The sequence below is a fragment of the Anolis carolinensis genome, chromosome 2 (assembly GCF_035594765.1).
Source record: "Anolis carolinensis isolate JA03-04 chromosome 2, rAnoCar3.1.pri, whole genome shotgun sequence".
NCBI classification, from domain to species: Eukaryota; Metazoa; Chordata; class Lepidosauria; order Squamata; family Dactyloidae; genus Anolis; species Anolis carolinensis.
In genome coordinates this window covers 232,077,575-232,103,234 of record NC_085842.1, presented here as the reverse complement: position 1 = coordinate 232,103,234, position 25,660 = coordinate 232,077,575, and the positions used below count along the sequence as shown (strand labels likewise).

Sequence of the window (25,660 nt, the reverse complement as noted above, 5' to 3'; positions counted from 1 at the left end):
CAAATATTAATTGCAAGTACACTCTGATGTGTTACAACAGGGTGCTGCCTTTTGCCAAAGTCAGAACTCACTATAAGAGGTATGCTGGCAGAGTAAAGCATGAGATCCTGGATCCCAGACTGTCATGGGTCCCTTCCTCATGGACTGTTTAATGCACTTTGAAGCTAGCTTATGCAAATTGGAATCCAATTTGAATTACGAAGATCTTCTGTGGAAAATTCAGCAGCAATTTGGAATGAACTTGCACAAATTTTTGAAAATGTTAAAAATGCTCAGGGTAGAATTGTAAAATCCTTTCCCTACTTTCCACCTCCATCTATAAAACCTAAACACAGAAATAATTCTGACTGAGATAAAACCTAGAGTTCGTGGCCTAACCTATCCATACATTAAATGTTATAAATCCATCATGTAATTACCAAGTCAGTATGTTTTTTAGCAGTTCAAACCATTTTTACATGAAGTGAACAATCTCAAGTATGTCTATTACACAATTCTCAAATGAGGAAACATAACATTCTAGTTTCCAGCCAATTAATAAAACATATTTAATTTACTATCGAGATAGAATTGTACATATAAAAGGACTTAGTTACATGAAATTTTTGTTCCACGGTTGCACTATGTTTGATCTTTCCTTATCATATGACATTGTGACTCTCCCATTGTTATTAAATGGCATTTTTTTCACTGATGGGAGAAACCCACCAGTGGCTCCAATATTGCTGCGGTTCAATTGTTTATGGTTAAGAATATTCCATTTGGCTACAGCAGTCATGTGTTGTGGATAGGCATGGTTCTCCTATTCTGATACATAGTGGTTACACCAAAAGCTGTTATTTTATACCAGGGCTGGAAAATCTTGGCTTAATTTCAAATGGCCTTTGCAAGCGATTAGCTCAGGTGTCTGAAAATAGTGTTCTGGCCTTTCCTTGAAAACTTACTAGGTGGCAAGGGTAGAGAAAAAAATATTTATTTGCGGTATTTATATACCTCCCTTCTCAACCTGAAGGGGACTCAGGGCGGTTCACAGATTAGAGCTACAACACCAGGGCCAGCAAATGGCTCAGAGATAAGGGAAGCAAGTCCAAAAGAAATAATGTCATGGGAGGAATGTTGGGCTTTTAAAAGTGGCTTGCGTTGATACACTCTACCGTATTTATTTATTTGTAGTATTTATATACCACCCTTCTCAACCCCAAAGGGGACTCAGGGCGGTTCACAGATTAGAGCTACGTCTAAAATGTCAAGAAAGAAACAAAAAGAGGAGCAGCTTCTGTTAGGTCCCTGCCATCTTTGTTTTTGATCATGCCCATTTTTGCCTGAAATTTGTCTCCAATGTTTCTGATTTTCTGGAAGAGGTCTCTTGTCCTTCCTATTCTGTTGTCTTCTTCCACTTCCATGCATTGCTTGTTCAAAAATAGTTCCTTGTCTCTTCTGGCTAGCCTCTGGGATTGTGCGTTTAATTGGGCATATCTCCTCCTATCGCCGTTTCCTTTCGCCTTCCTTCTTTCTTGGGCTACTTCCAGTGTCTCAGCAGACAACCATCTTGCCTTCTTGGTTTTCTTTTTTCTTTTTCTTGGGACGTACTTTGTTGTTGCCTCCTGAACAATGTTGTGGACTTCTGTCCATAGTTCTTCTGGGACTCTATTTATTAAATCTAGTCCCTGAAATCTATTCTTCACCTCCACTGCATATTCACTAGGAATATTTGTGAAATCATATCTAATTGGTCTGTGTATTTTCCCCATTCTCTTTAGTCTGATTCTAAATTTTGCAATAAGAATTTCGTGATCTGAACTACAGTCAGCTCCAGGTCTTGTTTTCACCGACTGATTACAAGGTAATCAATGGCCAAAAGACTATATTGATCAATGGAGTCATTGTTGAAAAGTATGAGTCATCCTCCTATTTATTTATTAATTAAATTAAAACATCCAGGCAGAGAGGAAGAAAATTAAAACATTAAATATTTATTACATATACAGTGAAACAAACATATAGCCTTATGCTGATTATAGACGAAGTGGAGAGCAATATCTTTGTTTCAGACAAAGGAAGACTTTTCAGTTTCCCAAACCCTATATCATCAATTCCTCTCACCCTAATTGGCCCTCATTCCATGTTTAGCTAGCCCTGTCTTTTTCTGATGACCTCATATACTCACCTAACAGATAAGATCATATACCATCTATCATAGCCCTCCCTTTCCCAAGATTCCATGAGCTCCACCTAGATTTTTGTAGCTTCTCACATCATAAGATGGGAAAAATATAAATAGGATAACTCTAGCCTGCTTTGGCTCTGGCCTCACCCACTATCAACTTCACTCCCATTTTTTATCATCCCAAAAACTTAGTGAGCAAATTTTGGGGTCACAAGCACCTCTTATGGCATAAGCTGATCAGGCAACTCCAGAGTATTAGGAAGATCTTTCAAAGTCCATCCACAGGATTCACTGTTGTGGACACATACATTTGCAATATCATCCTATCACCTGCATTTATTTGAGAAACCTAGACGCTTGGATTGAAGATGTAACAAGAATCAAACAAATCTCTATTTCCATACGAAATTCATCAGTTGATGTTTTCACATTATTGTATTTATGAAGAAGGTTACTGGAAAGAATCGAGACATGGGAGTTTTTGTGGCCAGCAGACAGGAAAGAGGGCAATATGTTGGCATAGCAGGTTCTTAACTCATCAGCTATGCCAACATCTTGCCTCCGCTCCAGCTCTGAATAAAGGGAATCCTTGTCAGACTTCTGTAGTGTGAACACGATACTTTATTGAAGGTTGCTTGGCCTAGAAAAAAGAAACAAGAGAAAGGTTATTTTACAAAGGATGACAATTACTAGAAGAGAAGTTTAGAGAGATGGGGCGAGAGGAAAAACAGAGTTTACAGCAAAGTTGTGGGGAAATGTCAGGAGTTAATATTAAAAATTCAGAACAGTATTTTTTTTTTGAGGGAGGAGGTGTCTTAAGCAGAGCTGGGGAAAAACATATTTGGACTACAATACCCAGAATGCCCTATCCAGCACAGCTAAATGGGAGATTCTAATATAGTGCTAAGCAGCAAGTTTTCCAGTTTTGGGTTTATTCCTCATAGAATCAGACAAACTCCTGCTTTTGAACCAAGAATTTGATAACAATTTCCTACAAACATATATAAACCATGAAATGCCATTTGAGGCAAAGTTACAATAACACGTTTAATGAAATGGTGAAACCGGTCTATTTTTTTAAACTATTAGATTCTCCCTACACAAAGCAAGGAGGTAAGCATACATCTTCTATGAGTAGACATCTGGCTACAGGGCACATTTTTCACTTATCTCAACTGTCCAGAGGGCTGAATCACGAAACCAAACTGAAACAGGAAGTGGCATGCTGTTACTTCTGGTTTCATTTTTGGTATGGGGAGAAGGAGAGAAGCTGGCTGAAATGGTCGAAGTTAAGAGTAAAGGGAGCTTGTGGTGGTGTTTTAAAAATATTTTATTACTTGCCAATTTTGAGTGTTGAACCCTTTCTAGGAGAAAAATAAATAAATTAAGGCATGTGTTATTTGGGGAAGCTTGATTGACTACAAAAAACAAATTTCTGGGACCTATAGAGCCCACTGTCATCACCCCCTTTCATGACTGCAAAGTCACAGCAGGTTGCAAGAAAATTTATTGAAACATTTCTATCCCAAGATCTACAGCAATATGCAAAAAATAAAAATATTATCTTTAAAACAACATCAATCATAAAAAATTAGGCTAATAAAAATAATTAGAAAAAACTCGAAGTGAAAAGAAGGCATATCAAATCCAGTCAAGAGTAGGTAAAGGTTTTCCCCTGACGGTAAGTCCAGTCGTGACCGACTCTGGGGGTTGGTGCTCATCTCCATTTCTAAGCCGAAGAGCCAGCGTTGTCTGTAGACACCTCCAAGGTCATGTGGCCGGCATGATTGCATGGAGCGCCGTTACCTTCCCGCCGGAGCGGTACCTATTGATCTACTCACATTTACATGTTTTCGAACTGCTAGGTTGGCAGGAGCTGGGGCTAACAGTGGGCGCTCATTCCGCTCCTGGGATTTGAACCTGGAATCTTTTGGTCTGCAAATTCAGCAGCTCAGCGCTTTAACACACTGTGCCACCAGGGGCCCCTCAGTGTAGAGTACTTTAAAACAATTCAAAACCATGTGCATGTATACACCGTATAAAAATAGGCTCCGAAAGTTTTTGTAAACAACCAACCAAAATCAAGCAAACAAGCAATATATGTACCTATCAGTTTTTGAACAAGAGGCCATTCCCTAACTGGGGTGCCACAATGTCCTCTCCTATATTGACCTGGCTGATGGGACACAAAGAAAGTCTCTTCCAGGTGACTTCAAATCTCAGTATATTTAGGGAGAGGAACTCCTTCAAGTATCAAGATCGGAAGTCATCTAAGGATTTAAATGACATTACCAATACACTGAATTGAAACCATAAACATATTGATAACCAGCGCAATTCTTAAAAAATATTTTAAAGAGAACAGAAGGGAAATCTATTCATTAAAGACAGAGAAATGAAGAATGTGCTATATTATTATCTATCTTCTATGTTTTTTGCAATACTAAACAATGGAGTGAAAAACCACAATCTTTTACCATAAACACAAAAACATTGTTAAGAAGTAGAGTTTGGGATTTACTGAGAAAAAAGGTTTAGAGCAGCTAGATGTAGGATTCATTGAGGCAACTCATAATGAAGCAATTTTTAAAATCTCTTACAGAAGGTATTTCTGCAAGTGATTCAGCCTCAGCAGCGAAGTATCAGTACAATAGATTTTCTTCTATGTTTAGCCACCAAAGATTTGTATCAAGTATTCTAGGTTAGCCTTCCTTAACCTGGAAGCTTCTCTATTAAAGTGAATGAATGTCCAGAGCACTAAGCTGGGAATTTAGTGATGACTACTAATATTCTTCTGAATAATGGGTTTAAGAAATAAATGGCAAAGTATGTTTTAGAGGAAATATTGTTTCAATCAGTCTAATTGTACAGAGCCTGGTATTGTTTACCTAAGACTTCCAAGACTGATATTATGCCATACTCTTGGTTCAGCATTTTCTATTTTTAAAACACATTTTCCCAATTAACAGTAGATCTGAGTCAGAAAGAAGCTCACAAACATTTTCTCTCAATTCAATACAGTAATTATGTTGGCAGTATTTGGCAATTTTTTTAAAACAGATGAGAAGTGTTTTGCCAATTTAAGAAGCCCTTTCTCAGAATAATCTTCATTTGCCTTCATTAACATGATCTGAGTGATGGCATGGCACTCTTCATGAGTTCAATTTGCGCCCATTATTACATCCAAGAAACACTGCCATTACTCAAAATGGGCTTTTTTTTCTCATAGTTGTGCCTCTTCCTAGCTAATTCTGATTAAGATTATTTCCATGAGATTCTTGATCTGTAGGTTCATTCAAGAAAACAGAAAAAGCCCTAAACGTGGTGAAAAGTACAATAAGTAAAATGGAAGGGAAAGTGGCCCAAAACAAATGTTTAATCATTACAAGAATTGTAGCAAGATTTCTGCGCTTTGTCATCTTACAAACTCTACTTTTGAATAGTTGTTATTATTTAAAAGTGCTTCTAGCAATAGCAGCAATTTTGAAAAACAAAAAGCCTAATTCAACTTCCAATAGAGTAGCCTCACCAATTTAATCAGTGAACAGCAAGTCAACATTACATAAACCCCATGATTTTCAATAAACTCTGTTGGGATTAGCAACTTCATTTAGGACACTGTATTTCACAAAGGAATTTACTTGCAAAACTTCATTTATAAAGCATACAGAAAATGAGTCGTGATTACAGTTACAGATGAGAAATCTAATTGGTAGCTAATTGATATCTGCAATCCCTGTGTATTCAATAGTGTAAGAAATACGTAGCGATCGTAAAAGTACCACAATTCTGATGACCAGACAAGGGTTTGTTCTATCAATCCATTTTCACATCCTGCCTGTGAATGATCTCTGGGACATGGAGGAATTTTATCAGGGGTCCTGCTTCTAGCTGTCACACTGGAGATGGTTTTCGTAACAAGGTGCAATTTTCAGTGCAAATGCATCACAATCAACAGAAAAACATAAACTGCCATAGTAGCTGAAGTCCAGCAAATCAGGATTGTGGGGAGATAATACTTAGCTATGCAACTTAACTAGTTATAGAACGGAGTAGCACATGTAGAACCTTGTCCAATGTTTGCTACTGAGCAGCGTAAAACATATTTTAAAAAATACATTCTCTGAGTATCATATTACAGTTAGAAAAACAATCCTTTATTTAGAAGGCCATTGCCAACTGAAAACTCCTAATAAAAACGTCCCCACCTCTGTATCAGGATCTTTAATTATCGGTAGCAATAGATAGGTAATTATCCTAGCCAGCAACAAAGCATTAAAGGTCAATTTTTTTACTATAACCACGAAACTTTTCAGATAAATGATATAGTCTATCTTTTTGTGTTTTGAAAACAATAAAATAGTATGTCTGTGAAATGGTAGTATCTGCGGACAATAAACAGATAATGTAGTAGCTGGATCACTTCAGACTTTGGGGTCAGAAATTATTTTCCACATTATTGAAAAGTGACATTTATATCCTTCTTTTAAACAATTTCTATACCTACATTCCGAAAACCACAAAAATAAAAAACAAAACAATAATTACTATATTATTTGTTGTATATTAATAATACAGTAGAGTCTCACTTATCCAACTCTCGCTTATCCAACGTTCTGGATTATCCAACGCATTTTTGGAGTCAACGTTTTCAATACATTGTGATATTTTGGTGCTAAATTGGTAAATACAGTAATTACAACATAATATTACTGCGTATTGAACTACTTTTTCTGTCAAATTTGTTGTTAAACATAATGTTTTGGTGCTTAATTTGTAAAATCATAACCTAATTTGATGTTTAATAGGCTTTTCCTTAATCCCTCATTATCCAACATATTCACTTATCCAACATTCTGCTGGCCCGTTTATGTTGGATAAGTGAGACTCTACTGTAATAATATTTATAATAAAACAATAAAACATGAAATATTCTCCAAACAATTGTAGAAGCGAAGTTCAGAAGATGCATTATCACATTCTCCCTGATTACAGAGAAAATAGAGGCCAATCACGACATCAGAGATGATTCCAGAATATGATCCCATCACAAGACATAAGAATATGTATTTTCAACATGCAGGACTTCAACAGGGTGTCTTAATAAAGGCTTCTTCATTGGGTCATTTAAAAATGGTACCCCAGAGAGCCAGACCCTAGACATTCCTTATTTTAGATACATTGGATGAAAAGATAGAAGTAGATTGGACTGATTGGCAGTGCTCTTTTTTGGGGGGGGGGGGGGGGTAAAAAAAGACTAATACAACTTTCACAGTCAGAAGCTTGAGTGATGCTGATAAAACACGGAATATGCAGAATCATGATTCTAGGCATCCTTAATGTTTAAAGTCTATATGTATCTTGTTGTTGCCTTCTTAAGTTCCCTTTTGGATAGATGCACATTCTAAGGCAAGCATTTTCTGAGTTTGTATATAATTTCCTCATCAGTGTTTCTCAATTCTGAATGCCCTAATGCTGTTGGACTTCACTTTCCAGAAGCTCTGGCCATTATGAAAGATTGAAGTATTATGGGAATTATGGTTTAACAACATCTGGAGACCTATACATATTGTTATAAACATCATGATTTAAAACAATTCCTTCAATGGTTAAATTGTAACCACATCACTAAACACGTTTGCATTCCTCTTGCATATACACACATTGTTGGGAAAATTGTATCTGTGGCTGAGAGTCCTGACAAATTAGAAATATTTCCACCAATGCATTGGCATGAGGCCATAGTGAGTATCAAACTTGGGGTTTTCCTCATTAATGAGATAGTCTATAATATTTGAGAAGTAAAATAATGGGTTAGGAAGGAAGAACCCCAACACATACACACACACACACACACACACACACACACAGGCAACAGATTTTACAACTTAAAATAAGCTGAATTCACTTAAATCTCACTAAAATACTTTCAGTGGCTCTCATTGGCTAGAAACCATGTTGAACAATTGAAATGAATTTTACACACCAGTTGTACAATTGTACACTGGTGTAGAAATCTGTGTACAAAAACTGCGTATGTGTGGTATGCAGTGTGCAAACTCTCCTTTGAGATATAAACCTTCCTTGCTTAGTTTTTTCCATTATATCTCACAACCTCTGAGGATGCCTGCCATAGATGTGGGTGAAACGTCTGGAGAGAATGCTTCTGGAACATGGCCATACAACCTTGAAAAACACACAACCACCTTGTGATCCCGGCCATGAAAGCCTTCGACAACACAACAAACTCTCCTTTGACTTGGAGCCAACCCAACATAGTCCAATATAGTGTATGTGTAAAAGGGAGAAATAAATTTCAGCCATGTTGATGAAATATTAATTTCCACGACGTAATTGAAACTATGAACATTACCTTTCATAATGAGTAGCAAGAAAATAGATCCCCTCCCCCCCCAATAGGTAGGTAGTGAAACTTCTTTCTTACTTTCCATTCACATGATTGCCTGTTTAGACAGAAGATCTTCTGCACACATATGCTGTAATAGAATGTAAGGAGAATATGAATATGTATAGTTGATCTCAGCAGAAAATATCCACAGGCCAAACATTTCTAATGATTCCAGATTTCTTTCATTTCTACCTGTCTGTTCTCTGAATATTACTATCATTCAGTATGGGCTTTGCATGATAAGTACTGACCCCATTAAAAATGACATTCAATTAAACTACAAAGACACAACAGCTTATTTAAACTTTGAGGACAGCACTAGCAGCAAAACTCATGCATGATTCCACCCTTCTCTGAGGAACATTTTGTGAGATAGATCATATCTTTTAAAATAAAACACACCCCAAAACACTTTCCCATTTTCTAAATGTGAAAACCCTTCAGAGAGTTTCTCAAGATGGTTGTTAACAGGAGACTGCTCATACTTAGACCCTGAACATCAGCAAAGCTTATAATTACTATGGCGAATATTTCCCCAAGGCTCTGTCTGTACCAAGCTTGGTTCTCCCGGAGTGTTTTCACGCTGCAGAAAATAGAAGTTAAGCTCTATAAATGGTGGAAATGGAGGGAATTCTCACGTAGCCACTGGCATTCTAAGTATGACATTGTCAAAACCTGCTTAGAGCAGTTGCACAACACACTAGTTGTGAAGTTGAGTCAGGAAAGAAATAAAGCACCCATTATGGCCAAATAACACCAATTTTCTGTGCTTACTACACAAACTACTGTATTTAACAAAATAGTAAGCTGTGTATATTGGATCCGGCAATTGGCCCATCTGGTTCAGTGCTGTCAACTTTCATTAGCAGTGGTTCACCAGATTTTCAACTAGAGTCCTTTCCTTACTCTGCCTGGAGTTCCCTGGTATTTCTCAAGGTCTGTCTTCTAAGGTCAAGCCTACCTTCTCTGAAATACTTTAGACCACATGTTTTTGTCATTTTTCCTAGATTTTGGACTTGTATTTGCATATACATAATGAATGGATGGTGGGGGGAAGGGGGATAGTCAAAAGTCTTACTGGGTTTTCTCACAATTAGTTTTTCTCCCAGATGTCAGCATACTTTTTGCCTTTTCAACAAAGTAGTTATGAAGGGAGGGGAAAACATCTCCCCACATCTCCAGAGCATGTTTTATTCTCTCTGGCTGGATACAAGTGGCAGCTGGCAGCCCATTTCCAAGGTGCCCATCTTGCCACACTTTGCCCTTGGCCAGGAGGGAAATGGGCATAAAATAATCTAGGACATCTGGTTTTTACAAAGGCTATGTGCAAACAGAACCTTATTCTCTTTTCCCCATCTCATTTCTAACAGTAAGAAAGTGTGTCTCCTTACAGGAAAATTCAACAAGTACTGAATGTGTGACTTTCCCCAAATGTCAAAATGAGTGGCTGGTCGCAAAAAGTTTTTTGCAGTGTTTCTGATTTCTAGATAAGAAATTGTATTCAATAGACCTGATTCTGCTTAGCTTCCAAAATCAGTCAAGAACTGATGTATTCCGCAAAGTATAAGAAAAACTGGCAATATCAAAGTATGTCCTTCTCCATATTCCTAAGAATATGGGTGTTCTCTTAGGCATATGGATCAAGCCCATTAATTTCTGAGTAAGTCCAATATATAGCAATGTGCTAAAACAAATAACAGCTCAACTCAATTTTGAGTAGTTTAAAATGTATTTACAGACCAATGTTGAGGATTTTTTTCATAAGGTAGCTTATACTAGAAGAAAGTTAGCACACATAGGTCAGTGGTACAAAGATCTAGAGGATCACCAAATCTTTATGAATAGTTTAGATATTCTATTATATTATAAGCCACTTTGAGTCCCATTCAGAAGAAAAGCACGATATAATCAAACAAATAAATAGATAGGAATGACTACAGCCCATTAAAAGTCACTGGGCTGTAATGCCTATTAGTCCTAGCTTGCATAGATACTTTTGAGGAATGTTTGGGAATGAAGTTCAACAATATTTGGAGGACCACACTATGCCTGTCTGTAGTCTTAATACTCCTTTGCTAGAGGTACATAATTTTTAGAAACCAGAAAAAAACAATTATAAAAACTGAAAAACTGAATATTAGAATCCTTTGCAGATTAAAAAGTAATTTTGTTGCTTTAGAAGAATAGCATGTATTATGCCTAACTTGATTTATGATAACATTCTCATGTCTTATACACTAGAAGTACAATTTCTTCTTGCCCTCCAAAGCATCAGACACTTATTCCCGTAAAAAGAACTGAGAAAAGAAAACCAACACGAGGAATTGCAGTGATAAATTACATAGTCTTGCACTAAAGTCTTTTTGTTACATAGTTTTTAGAAACAATATTGTGGGAGTAAATACAGGATAATTTGTCTTAAATGTATTGATTTATTTTGATTTATTACTTTATTATTTATTATTATGTTTTGATATTGTTGGTTTCTAACAATAGGCACTACTGAATGCTCTGATGATATTTCACTGCATGGCACATATTACCTGTTAGCTAAAAATATGTTTGTCTGTGTGCATGCCTTCATAATACCTGTTGACTTATGAATATCCCATAAATTTCATAGGATTCTCTTAGGCAAGAAATACTTAAGAGGTGGTTTTGCCAGGTTAAAATACAGCATACAGACCCTGGTATTCTTCCATCCAAGTACTGACCAGGGCTGACTCTGCTTAACTTCCAAGATCATGCATGATCTAGCATCTTTTTTAAAAATGGGAAATCAAAAGCAGCCTAGATTATTTTTAAATGTATAGGAAAATTAAATCTATAATCTCACTCAATACCTGGTTTTATCAGAACATATATCAGAATATATTGTTAAATGTTGGGCATTAAAATAGGTACAATCCTACCGTTTTCTACAATACTTTCAGAGAACAAGTTATTAAAGTATTGAAACATGTTCTCAGAAATCCACTTACACATTCCCTCAAATCTCCCTCAAGAGATTTGAGGGAGTGTGTAAAATTTAAATTAGAATTTAGCTTGTGTGTAAAGCCACCCTTCAGAACAATACACAGACTATCATATGCAAAAGCATACATATCCTATTGTCTACAACTAGCTTTAATTACAGTATCTTGAAATATTTTGGTCAATACAGAATGCTAAAGCAAAGGGGCAGAATCAGTCTTCCACTGAAAGCAATATAAATCTGGAAATCTTTAAAGAAGAAAAATTTGGAATGTGTGTCCCAAACCAACTGTTTTTGTGTACATGAGCAGTAGTATATACAATTATATATCATTTTGAAGTTATTCAGTTTAAAGCAAATTGTTCTTTTTAACCCAAACAAAAGTACAGACAGACCCAGAGTTGCAAACATTTGACTTACAAATGACTCATAGCTAAGAATAGGGGTAAGACAACAGAAAGTGAAAGAAATCTGCCCCTCAGAAGGGAAAGTCATTCCTGAAAGAGTTATCATGGGGAAAAGGTGTCTCCACTAAAGTTTTATCACCAATCCTTATTTTCACAAGCAATGTTTTTTTTTTTCAAAATCCCATCATCAGAGAAACAGAAAGTGCTGTGAAATCTTCTGAACAGGGGCAAAGACAGCAAAACAAATACCACCCTTCCCTATACTATCCAAATCATGTGTGTGTATATGTGTGTGTATATATAGGCTGACATACAAATTGAACTTAAGAGCAAACCTACAGAACCGATATTGTTCTTTAAACTGGGAACTGCCTGTATATGGTAACTTTTTGCAATATAAAAAGAGCAATAGGCAAACCATTCTTGATCAGTGGGGAGTTCATTATTCCTCACTTGTTCCAGTCACCAGCTATGCAATTTCTTAGTGTATTAAATGTGTTTTAGGATGTAGCAATGGCTTTAAGCAGAAACCATTTTTGGCGATTGATATCTTTCTTGGGCTAGATCTACACTGCCCTGTAACCCAAGATTCGATCCCAGATTATCTCCTTTGAACTGGATTATATGAATACACTGACAGATAATCTGGGATAAGAAGATAATCTGGGATCAGACCCTGGGATATAGGGCAGTGTAGATCCCACCTTAAGAGTCAGAACTGTCCTTAAGTTACTTTTGTTTCTCAAGAGGAGAAGGGCGTTAGCTATGGACTGAGAATCAAGGTTTACAGTTGTCTTTTATCTTCCTAGTTTATGTGAAGGATGGTTCAAAAATCTACTGTTTGATACAAGACCTTCGGATGACTGCCAACAAAGAAAGGGAACATCTTCCATGAGATCTTCCTATGAAGCAACCCGAGAGAATCTGCTTCTGTCAACAGATATGAGAGAATCTGAACACACTTTTGAAAGCTTGAATTCAGAACGGCAAATGGATGTAATTTTATATTTGCTGACTTCAGGCATCTTTGCTACTGACAGTACTTAACGCCTTTCATGTTATCACAGCAAGAACAACTGCTGGGAGACTGTTTGATGTCTAAGTGAAGAATTTGGGCCTAAATCCAGTCTGTCTGCTAATGGATGGGGATTTTCTCCCCCTTCTGACAACTTGGTTCTGCTAATAGAAAATCTTTTCCAGCAGAATAACCGTGATGATCTTTGCTTCAAGTTTAAAAGTGCAGTTTTAGATATCCTTCCAAATTGCAACTCCCAACCAAAAACAATAATTTGTCCAGTGGAAAAATCTTCCTCAGCATCTATATGCTTTATTGGTTTATATGCATTATTTATAAGATATTAAGATCATTTATCTTCCTTTTTTTACACTTAATTCTTAATCAAATCTTCAATAACAGGTTTTAATATGGAACATAAGGCTAAATTTACATTGTGAAGTATTGATGTCTTTACGTAACACCTCTCAAGTGGCCAGAATTACTGTTCAAGGTGTCTTTGTGAAGACAGAAGCACAATATTCTTGGTCATAGGAGCAGTCAATCTAAGGCGTTGAGCTCTAGCTTTACATCCAGCGTTGTCATTACTTTTTTTCTGAGCTGTTTAATCTTTACATCTGTTTGCTTACAGGTAAAATGCAGTTTTATGAGTACATCTACATTCTAGAATTAGTGCCATTTGACACCAATTTAACTGCCATGGATCAATTCTATGTAATCAGGAGAGAGACAGTTTGGAGAGGCAAAAGCACTCTTCATCAGAGAACAGAGAAAGCTGAAGATCTTATAAAACTAGAATGTCAGGAAAAAGATACAACACAGATATTTGCTTCTGGATTTTTTTTTTAAAAAAAAGGAATTTCACAAAATAGACAATAATTTCATAACTAAGATAGAAAGAATACCAACTTCTAAAAAGAAAAAACCAGGAGAAAAACAAAATTGATAGATTGCCCTGTCCCAGCTCACATCATTTTTTTTACGGATCTCTGGGACCAGTTTTGGAGGATCTACCTTTGATCTATTCCAACAAACACTGGACAGATATTCTGGTATGATCAGAAAGTGGATTAAGGTATTATCTTGTGGTGATGTTCCTTCAAGTCAACTATGACTTATGGCATCTCTATCACACGGGGGTTTTTTGGCAAGATTTTTTTTCAAAGGTTTGCTGCTTTCCAAGACTGAAAGAATATGATTTGCCCCAGGTGACCCAATGGGTTTCCATGATTCAGCAGAGATTCAAACCCTGATCTCCCAGAAACTCATACCAGTTCATACCATTATATCATACTAGTTCAATAGATGGTACAACTTAAGTGAGCCTACATTGATCCACTCGCCCATAACCTCTGCATTTGTCCCATTACTGCTTCTCCTTAGAAGTTTGGCAATTTTGTACAGCTTTGAAAATCCAAAAGACTGGTTTTACAAGACACAATCATGGCATATACAGCAAGGGCAACTATGTCTGCGCTGTACAATTTAAACTCTATTAAAAATACTTTCTGTCTCCAAGTGGGCTTTCATAAACATCGGTAGATAAAAATGCACAGAGGCGCAGATGTCCCAATCCTGTATTCCTGTATAAACTGGCTTCCATGGGAGCAATGCTTTCTCTATAAGATTCAGCCCACTTTGCCCAATTTTGAGAAATCTTGCCTATTTCACATTTAATTATACAGGCTAGGGAATTCACTGACTGATAAATATTCTGTTCTGAAAATACATGCTTCCCTTGTTAACTCATGTAAATTCAAAAATCTGGTGATGGGATTTAAATGGATCCTCAGTATAAGCAGCTTTGAGTCTCTTTGTGGAGAGAAAAAGTAGGGTATAAATAAATGTAATAACAGAGCTGTGCGATCGATAAAAAAATGTTTCAAAACTCATTACAAAATTAGGGAGCAACAGCATTTTATTTTGAAAGTGTTTCTAAAGCATCATTAGTGAACATTTCGTTACTATAACGAGAATAACACAATTTTGTTAATTTGTTATAGTAATTGTGCAAGTGGGGAGACTTCAGGGCCTCTTTTCTCCCTCATTTTTACAGCTATTGGGGTGAAACTTGCTACAGTGGTGGAACACATTTACCACTGTTAGCCCATCAAGTTTCAGAACGTTTCACTTCTCTACAGATTTTTGGGGAATTTCCATTTTTTTTATAAACAGCATAAAAAAACAACTACAAGAGCTGTTTGAAACATGGCAACTTTTCTGTGTTCTTTTTTGGCACCAATTTTTAAACCTTGTTATAAGCCAACCTGGATTTCATTTTTGGGAGAAAAGCAAATAAATACGTATTCGTTGCTAGTCTTTGTTTTAAAACAGTTTTTATCTTCAATATTTTTAATTTTCTTGTGAAACTGGTTTAGCTCTCTGCTGCTTTGAATTTGATTATTGTATTTCCGTGATCATTTAAATATTTTGTTCTTACGTGGATTTTGGTTGTTGGGATTTTTAAAAATGTAAATCATTCTTGAATTCTATTAGCTGACGCTGATAGATCTTAGAAATTAAACATCAATGAATAAATAAAATAAAATAAATATAAATTAGTTGCCATTAATATGAAGACAGAGAAATATTTTCTTCTTAAAAACCTTGCAAGGTGCCTGTGATACAAATGTTGTACTGTACACAAACAAAACATAATTTTGTTGACTTCACAAGCCTGGGAAGGTTTAAGGGATGCCCTACAGCAATTTCTTAATGAACAAGCTACCCTTCTGATAAAAAGATCTCCCTTGCTCTCTTTGTTGTTTGTAAGGTCCTAATTCACAGCTTCAATTTGGGTCATGGAGACCTACAAAATGAACAAGTGTTTGAGTGGGGGGGGGGGGGGTTGTACAGTGTTCCCTCACTACTTCGCGGTTCACTTTTTGCGGATTCGCTGTTTTGCAGTTTTTCAATAAACTCTAAAAGAATATTATAAATCATAAAAAATTACAATTTACAGTCTAAGGAAGGGAGGAAGGAGAAGCGGAAGGGAGAGAAAAGGAGCCCAAGCGGCAACGGGAGGAGAAGGAGGTGATTTATCAATACACGATTGGTTGATAAAGACTTAAAATAGTGTATAACTATTAAAATAATGTATACATATATAGCGTCCCTACTTCACGGATTTTCACTTATTGCGGGTGGTCCTGGAACCTAACCCCCGCGATAAGTGAGGGAACACTTCTTATATTTCATTTCTACATCATCTGGAAGAAAAAATAACAACGCTCAGCCTCTAAATGCTAGACATCAGTCATGAAATTAAAATAAAAAAAGCCTAAACTGACTGCAGATAATTACAACAAGGACGCAACTGATTGCTATATCTTTGAATCTGACACTGCAAATAAATGAAAATATTACAGGAAAAATGCTTGATACAACCACTTTGAGTTTCCTTCTGGAGAGAAAAGGTGGGTTATAAATAATATTATTATTAATAATAATACAAGAGGGTTATTATTATCACCACCACCAGCTTGCATGTGTTTGGTAAGGGGCAAGAGATGGAAGACACACCAGGTATGCTTCTGGGAAAGCAGCTCCCAGTCCTACTCAACAAAATATATTTTGCAATGATTTCATCTTTCCCATCTGGATAGATAGCTATCGGGGAGGTGTTGTGGGAGAGAAGAGAAAATGGAAAAAGCAATGGGAAACAGGTACAAATAGAAGAATGACAACCTCTATCCCTGGAGGAGTGAAATTGCACAACTTTGTCTGGAAGCACCCTAAGATCCAGTGGAAGGGTAATATAAAATGGTGACCACTTTGATATAAGCTGTTTTTTATCTATATAATATATATACTTGCATGCAAAAAAAATATCTCAGCAGTCACTGTGATAATGTATATTATTGTTTGTAAGGAACTTTCAGCCTGTAGGTAGATTATTTTCCATCACATCTTGCCTGGCAGCAACTAAATGTAATACTCCCTTCCAATTTCAGTTGAACCAGCAGAGTGATACAATTGTTTTTGAGCATTGAAAACCCAGTCCCAAACTCTTGTTTCAACCCCAGTTGGATAAAGAGAGTCACTCAAGAGCACATTCCTTTGCTTCTCTTTTTTGCCTTTTGAATTTAAACAACTTGACGGGATCGTTCTAATGCCAACTATCACTCTGTATTAGAAGAAGTGTAAACTAGAACCTGACCTCATAAAAATCAGAGTTGGAAGAGACCATATGAGCCCTCCAGTCCAACCCCCTGCCATGCAGGAAAACAATAGCACCTCTGACAGATGGCCATCCAGCCTGTCTAAAAGAACAAACTTGAGTGAAGATGCCATTCTGCAGAAAGAAATTGTATATAGCTGGCTCTTCATATTCATGGATTCAACCAAACACGTTTTGAAAAAAAATAATAATGGTAAAGCCAGTCCCTGATTTTGTCGGTTTATATAAGGGACATCATTTTATTATGCCATTCTATATAATGGGACATGTTCATCCATGGATTTTGGGACCTGTGGGGGATTCTGGAACCAAACCCCAGCAGATACCAATGATCCACTGTATTTATTTTCACAGGATAATACTCAAATTAGTATTACTAAAACCATCCCAAGATGCAGTTGTATCTTAATTTCCTGTGGTAAATTTCTTATCATTTTAAGGTGGTATGATTTAACAGATCACAAAAAATGAAACCTAATATTTTACTTATTATTTTAAAATAATTAATATCTTAAACATGCTGCCTACTAGGATCTGTAAAAACAAATATGATTTTTTTAAAAAACAATTTTTATACCATACAAGTTTTCACACCCTGTTGACATTAACAATACCTCACCCTTTCCAGACACACATGGATCTCTGTAATGTTTGAGAATTACAATAAAAAACAAGTTGATTACAGAATGTAACAATGAATTGAGGCAGTATCTGAGGAACTGCAATACTATTGGTGCTGTTCTTTGATTGTTGTATTTATTACTTTCTAATAAAAGGTCAATGTAAAATAAATACAGAAAAGAAAAAGGGTGCTTCTAAGTTAAAATCCATTTATTTTTTCAGCTCTACCTATCAGAAAGATATGATTACATATTTAGGGACAATGAATGGGGGGGGGGGGGGGAGAATTGGCAACACAGCGACGTATGTAGTACTTTGGGAAAGAATCATGGCACCACATACTCCAGAATCTTTGAATAACTCAAGTCCACAACTGTAAAACACTAAGTTGTATTACTATCAAATAAGCCATTAATTTATTTAATATCAAAAGCATTGCATAAATTAGTATAAAACTGATAAAAAAACAGAAGGAGTACAAACGGTTAAATATCCCTTAACCAAAAACGGGCAACAGTGACCGCATTCTACCTGTTTATCTTATGATAACAGAATTAATATGCTTCTCAAATTTGCAACAGTTCAAGAGGTTCAAAAAAACTTGGCCTGCCCAATTATCCCAGAGTGAGATTATTTCCAATTCAGTACACATTTCAAGTTTCCTAAAGTCTCTTTTAAATGCTTATGCTCAATATTATCAGTCACTGTAAGTTGTCTTATGTTATTTTTGCATGATGATCTTATAAACTGTTGTATGAAAGCTAAGTGGTGTCCTTAAAGTGAAATATTCACATTACAAAGGGGGGGGGGTGGTAGAGGAAGATGTTTATTAGAACATTCATGTAAAACATTTTGGAGTCTTCACTAAGTATTGGTTTTAACCTGCAACTGCTTGATCTTAACTTGAAAACAGTATTTGACATGTAAAACCATTAGCAAATCTGTTGTAGAATAAGCATTGATAAAATGGGCTTCTGCCCATTAAGGTTTATGCTACAATTAATAGAAGCATCTGTGGTGCCATATTTTTCTTTTGTCTTTTCTGGCATGAAAACAGCTACTGATCTGTAACTTAATACCATCTATTTCTCAAAATACTGCTTTATCTGTAGAGATTAATGGAACTGTAATAGTAGTGGTAACTTTAGAAAATAAGTAACTTTCCTTGTGAACTGAGATGGCACTTTTAGGATTGTTGTTAAATATAAGTTCGAATGTGTGTGCTGAAATATCAACAGATAGCTAATAGTGACAAAGACAGAATTTCTAAGTGCTATTCCAAATGTTCATTTTTAACACAGACCATCATTATCACTGGATGAATATGACTTCGAAAAGTACTTCAAAACCTGAGAAGGCCTTTAGCTTTAAAAATAAATTAAAATCCATCTCTGTCTTCTTTGGAAGACAGGAACAGAAATGAAAGCAGAAGCATCTTTGTAAGCTAAGCTATTTCTTAAAATATAGAAGCTTGTTTCCAAAAGGTACCAAATCCATCTGAACAAATTTTACAGGAATCTTTAAAAAAAAAACGTGCTGAGGATATGCATCCTTTTGCTATAAAATGCAATTTTCCAAGCTTTGTACCAAAGTGATTTGATACATTTCAAGTGTTGATGTGTATATAGTATTCTACTCCTAGCCAACTATGTGCTGCCACATATAATTCATTTTCCAATTTTTTTTCGATTTGGTACATTTTGGAGCCTCCGGTGGCACAGTGTGTTAAAGCGCTGAGCTGCTGAACTTGCAGACCGAAAGGCCCCAGGTTCAAATCCCAGGAGCGGAGTGAGCGCCCACTGTTAGCTCCAGCTTCTGCCAACCTAGCAGTTCGAAAACATGCAAATGTGAGTAGATCAATAGGTACCGCTCCAGCAGGAAGGTAATGGCGTTCCATGCAGTCATGCTGGCCACATGACCTTGGAGGTGTCTACAAACATTGCCGGCTCTTCAGCTTAGAAATGGAGATGAGCACCAACCCCCAGAGTCGGACACGACTGGACTTAACATCAGGGGAAATCTTTACCTTTACATTTTAGAAACAAACTCCACATATATTTTCAAGAAGTATAACAGTACAGCTTGAACTTTAAAGCACATAGATATCTCGATGAACATTTAAGTTCCACTGAATTAAATGAAAGGTTTAATGAAGGTTTGCAAATGTCTTCCAAAGAAACCCAAGCATTTAATTTTGACAAGCTTGATCTAATTGTACATTTTTTAAAGGTTAAATGAATTAACTGCAACTCCTTTATGGGTGTATAGAGAAGCAAATCTCTGCAAGAGCATATATTCTCTAATAAGTACATTAGCCAAGATTACAGTTGAAATTAATTTTGCCATCTATGACTCTACAACTAAGTGTGTGAAATTCACAATCAAATTTAAAACTTCTCAGTTCAGCTTTAAGCCCAAATTTCTAAATCCCGAGACTTTATTTTAATGCATGGAAATCAACAATTTACTTGTTTCATCACTGGGATGTTTTAAGTTACAGTAGTGTGGTTTTTAACTGAAGAAAAATCAGCAAAGTTTTAATTATAGACCTTAACTCTGACGAACTCAACCTTTAAACTTTAAATCACAGCTGCTCTGAACTTTGTCTTTAAAATGCATTTATGATTGTGTCAGCAAAAGTCCACCTGATTATAAGCCTTGAGAACTAGATGTTAGTATGACAAACTTTTCCATAAATATTTCTAAATGAGAGACTTAAAGAGTTGTAGGTATATGTATGGGATCAATTAGTCTTCAAATACCCAAAACCCAGAGGTCAATCCTACTTCCATTTTAGTGAGATATCCTTTAGTTGTTTTCTTTGCTTAAAGATGAAAACTTAATGCATCTGCACAGAACTAAGTCTTATTACTCCTATTAATGAATGAGGTTTAACAGAGTATTTTAAAACAACAGGATGGATCTGATTCAGGTGCATGGTTACCAGAAACACGGGGTGTATGTCTATTTTTACATCAGCTTTCCAACTTTGAGTGTGAACATACCTTCAAATCACCTGTCAGTTAACAGCAATCCCATGAATTTCATAGGGTTTTCTTAGGCAAGCAATACTCAGGGGTGGTTTTCCCAGTTCAAGAATCAAATTCACCAGTAATCTTTTTAAAAAAAATTATGAGAAAGCTGTTTAGATCCCAGTGGTCCAGAAACCAACTCATATGACACTATTTTCTAACAGTGGTTGCCTTCTCTTTCTATTTTCTTTTGAAGAGCTGTATATATATTTTTACAACTGTTTCACAATGTCAATATATTCACTCGTCTTGGCTTTAGGCAATATCTTGGTTAAAACTGGACTTGTCACCGTATCACTAAATCCACAGGCTTTGAATTTGTATAGCTACACAGACATACCCTGCTCACTCTTGAATACAAATGTCTATTAACTGGCTCTTCAATCCATGCATTTAACGAAGGGGATTCAGTTAAGAAAAGTTTGTTATGAACGTCTTTGTTAATCTGTTACTCCCTTTGCATATTGTCAATATACAATAGTTCATATCTGCTTGCACATGGCCTGAGAAAAGGTGCTATTTAGCTAAGCTTCTGCTGTTTTGTATCAATCATGTTTATTACAATATTATTTATTATTGTCCTGATAAGAGTTTTTGGATTATCTCTTTAGTGTTTTTGTTTTGCTTTTATACAGATGATTTAGAGTAGGGATTCTTAAAACTTTTTCCAGTCATTATGCCTTTTTGCTTGAATTTCTTTTTACATAACCCCAGGTATGTAAGTATATAAAATATGTATAAAATCCAACATTTACTTATAATAAATCACCATTTGAAAGGCTTGCTAAACAGGCTGATTTTCTGAAGCAATTTTCTGAAGAGTTGTTGCTAACAGTTTTGTGTAAATGGGTAGTGTTCAATACTAATCAAGGTGGCCAATTGCAACATTCACACTTGCCTCCAAAGACAAGAGTTCTTTCTCCCATCCTGAACATTCCACAGATATATAAACCCTACTTGCTGAGTTTCCAACAGACCTCACAACCTCTCAGGATGCCTGCCATAGATGTAAGTGAAACGTCAGAAAAGAATACTTCTGGCACATGGCCATACAGCCTGGAAAACTCACAGCAACCCAGTATTCAGAAAGCTTATATTGTTGCCAAATTTTTGTGACCCTAACATCAAGCTAAGCGGACGACATTTGGGGTTGGGACAGTTTAAGAGGCACTGTTCTAGAGCACCTTTGGATGGAGGATACCTTGCATAAACACGTCAGGACAAAGACGTAAGCCTTCTTCTTCGTCCATTATAGTGCTCTAAACAGTAGTACAAATTTTAATATGCCTTTGTATTTGTAAAATATATATACTTTGTGCCCCAATACTATGCAGATATAGTGTTCCAATAAGAAAAAGAAAGTCCAGCTAAACAGGAAATGGAACTGAGCTTTCAGTACTCAGAACGCTGCACTTTAGACCTCATAGTTTCTGTCCCAAAGTCTTTTGCCTGTCATAGATTTTTTAAAATCGTGTCAGGAGCTACTTAAGAACATACTGCAAGTCACTTCTGATGTGAGAAAATTGGCCATCTACAGGGACATTACCTGGGGGTATGCCCGGATGTGTTACCATCCGGCTGGGAGACTTCTCTCATGTCCCCGCACGCTAGAGCTGACAGGTGGGAGCTCACCCCGTCTCATCTCGCGGATTTGAACCGGCAACCTTCAGGTCAGCAACCCAACCTTCAGGTCAACAGTTTAACCGGCACAAGGGCTTAACCCATTGTGCCACTATGCCTGCCAAAGATGCATTGTTGTTAAGTGTCCTCAAATCATTTGTCGCTTATGACGACCTTAAGGGAACTATATCATGGGGGTTTTTTAAAATAAGATTTCTTCTTAGGTTTGTTTTAGAAAGAAAAAGTGAGACAGAATAATAAAGTTAGTTCACAACCCTATCAGGGGGTTTCTCGGCAAGAGTTGGACTTTGGGTCTCTGTTTAGAAAAAGAAAGCAAGATATAAATATAATAATATATATTTATATAAAACATTTTAATATATTATATACTACTACTAATAATAGCAATAATAATCCTATTATAAGGCTTTCTTGACAAGATTTGTGCAGAGGTGCTTTGCTGAGAGGATATGACTTGCCCAATCACCCAGTGGATTTCAGTGGCCAAGCAGGGGTTCAATCCTGGACCTCCAAAGTCTATACTACAAAGCAGATAATCTGGATTGAGAAACTGGATTATATGGCAGTGCAGACAGTCAAACAGCTACTCCTCAAAAATGCACCCAGAAGCCCCTTCCACGCAGCTGAATAAAATCCCACATTTTCTGCTTTGACCTAGGATATATGTCAGTGCGGATTCAGATAACCCAGTTCAAAGCAGATATTGTGGGCTTTTCTGCCTTGATATTCTGGGTTATATGGCTGTGTGGAAGGGCCCTACGATAAATCAGTTCAAAGCAGATTTTGTGGGATTTTCTGCCTTGATATTCTGGGTTATATGGCTGTATAGAAGGGCCTTGAGTCATTCCTAATCCTCACTGCTGTAAACCAGTTTAGAAAGCGAATAAAAGTCAGAAGGAGGGTTAAAGAGAGACACCCATGTGAGGGAGAAACAACCCTGTTTCCCCCCAAATAGGACAGGGTTTTATATTAATTTCCGCTCCAAAAGATGTGTTAGGGCTTGTTTTCAGGGGCAGTTTTATTTTTCCAAATTGAGTTTTTAGATGAACGATATCTAGCGTTTATTTTTGAAATAGGGCTTATATTTCAAGCATTCTCAGCAATGCTGAAAAATCACGATAGCTCTAATTTTCGGGGTAGGTCTTATTTTGGGGAAAACAGGGAAGAATATTTCTTAATGTCATGGAAAGCTGAAAGGCCTGCGATGAATACAAAGGCGGCTCAAAGGGAGACGACGGTGAAGCAAAACCAAAACCACCTGAAACTTGACGGGTGAGGGTTCCAAACCCGACATTTCTTTCTCTAAAGAAAATCATGATGTAGGCCCCTTCCACACAGCTGAATAAAATCCCACATTATCTGCTTTGAACTGGAATATATGGCAGTGTAGACTTAGATAACCCAGTTCAAAGCAGATATTGTGGGATTTTTGGCCTTAATCTTCTGGGATTATAGGGGCCCGTAGAAGAAAAGGACCTGAAAGAAAACCATGACCTAACGGGGCTCAGGTTTCCAACACCAAAAGACAACCTCGGGGAGAAACGCAGAGACGCCGGTTACCAAAGCGACCGGGAAAAAGACGAGAAACCGGAGCAGGGACCATCTCCCTTCTTTCCTTGCCCTGCTTAAGAATGTGTCTACACTACAGAGTGAGCGCGGATCGGTGCCGCTTTAACCGCCGCGGCTGAATGCGCGCGGAGTGGACTACGCCATCTTCAAGGGGGTCAGGCGCCCAAATCCTCCTTGTAGGAAGGTATCCGTGCTCCCCCCCCCCCCGGCTTTGGCGAAGTGGACGCGCCCAACGGCCGAAAGGTGCCTATGAAGATCCCCCTCCGTTCCAACTTCAACCCCCCCCCCCATTCCAACTTTGGTTCTCCCAAACATCCCATTCCTATTACAGCCAGGAAGGTCCCATTTACCTGGCGTAACGAAGGAAGGGGAGAGAGTCCACTTTCGGGAGGATCCTTCTTCTTCGCCGCCGCAGAAGAGAGCGCACATCCTTCCCTCTCCTGTCTCACTCTTGCCTTCCTCCAGCGAGAAAATGCGGCAAAGCGTTGAGGGGGTGTCCTTTCATCCCTCTCCCCCCCCCCCTTTCTTGCTTTTGCGCCGTCCCTCATCCAACGCACTTCCAACCTGCCTCAGGTAAAACCATTGCGCCTGGAGGGGGGGAGCGAGCACCACTCAGTGGAACCTCTCAGCGCTTCAGAGGAAAGGGGAGGGGGAAGCACTTCTTTCTCTCTCTCGCTCTCAACACCTGCCGCCGCGGCTGGACTGCAGCAGGTCGGCGAAAGGGGCGGGCCATTGGGAGAGCCAAGCAGCCAACCAGAAGCTGTGCCCGCCCACTCCCTCCGGGCTCGGACACGCCCCAAAGGAGGAGGCGCGCACGGGCGGGCGCGACACACACGCACGTGAGAGAAGGCGAAGCAGAAGCCCCCAAAAACGTTCGTTTCTGTCCTGGGACAGCAAAGAATCGCATAAACTGACGCGGGCGGGCAAAGAAATCTCAATGCATTTTTTAAAAAAATTCTTCTCTGTTGTCCCAAAAATCTGAGCATCTCCTGAGCTGGGATCAATCTATATTTTTGGGAGAGTTAAAACTTAAAAGTAGGCCAAGCAAGGAAGGGACACAAACACACCCAACGCAACACTCATCAACTTCTATGTATGTATGTAAGTTAGATGGTTGGCTGGTATTAATTTATATACATGTTTTATTTTCGCTTTGGTTTTTGTACTGTGTTTTATTTTCTGTAAGCCACCCTGAGTCCTGTTTGGAGAGGGGGCAGGATATAAATAAAGATTATTATTATTATTATATTAATCAAAACTATGGATAAACTTAACTTTGAACATGTTTTGATGGATTTTAACTCTGAATTTTTAGTGCTGTTTGCATTTAATTCTGTTTTAATGTTTGTATATTTCCTTATTTTAAATTGTATATTAAAACTATTATGTCAAGCCGCTTTGAGTCCCCTTTGGGAAGATAAAGCGGGGTATAAATAAATATAATAATAATAATAATAATAATAATAATAATAATAATAATAATAATAATAATTAATAAGAGTGCATCTATAGAAGGAATGCAGTTTGCACCACTTTAACTGCCATGGAATCCTGGGAGTTATAGTTTAATATTCTACCAAACTATAAATCCCCTGATTCCATTGTACTGAGGCTCCTTCCACACATCTGAATAAAATCCCACATT

The 25,660-nt window shown here is 37.3% G+C and overlaps 1 long non-coding RNA gene and 1 other non-coding gene across 2 annotated transcripts; both read right to left on the bottom strand.

Moving 5' to 3' along the window:
* Positions 1-1,953: 1,953 nt before the first annotated feature.
* On the bottom strand, positions 1,954-24,503 carry LOC134296586 (uncharacterized). The gene is made up of 2 exons (XR_010003382.1): positions 24,366-24,503; positions 1,954-2,807 (listed from the first exon to the last, which is right to left on the bottom strand). It is a non-coding gene; the product is annotated as an uncharacterized LOC134296586 (long non-coding RNA).
* mir31 (microRNA mir-31) lies at positions 2,663-2,745 on the bottom strand. The gene has a single exon (NR_129956.1). It is a non-coding gene; the product is annotated as a microRNA mir-31 (primary transcript).
* Positions 24,504-25,660: the final 1,157 nt, after the last annotated feature.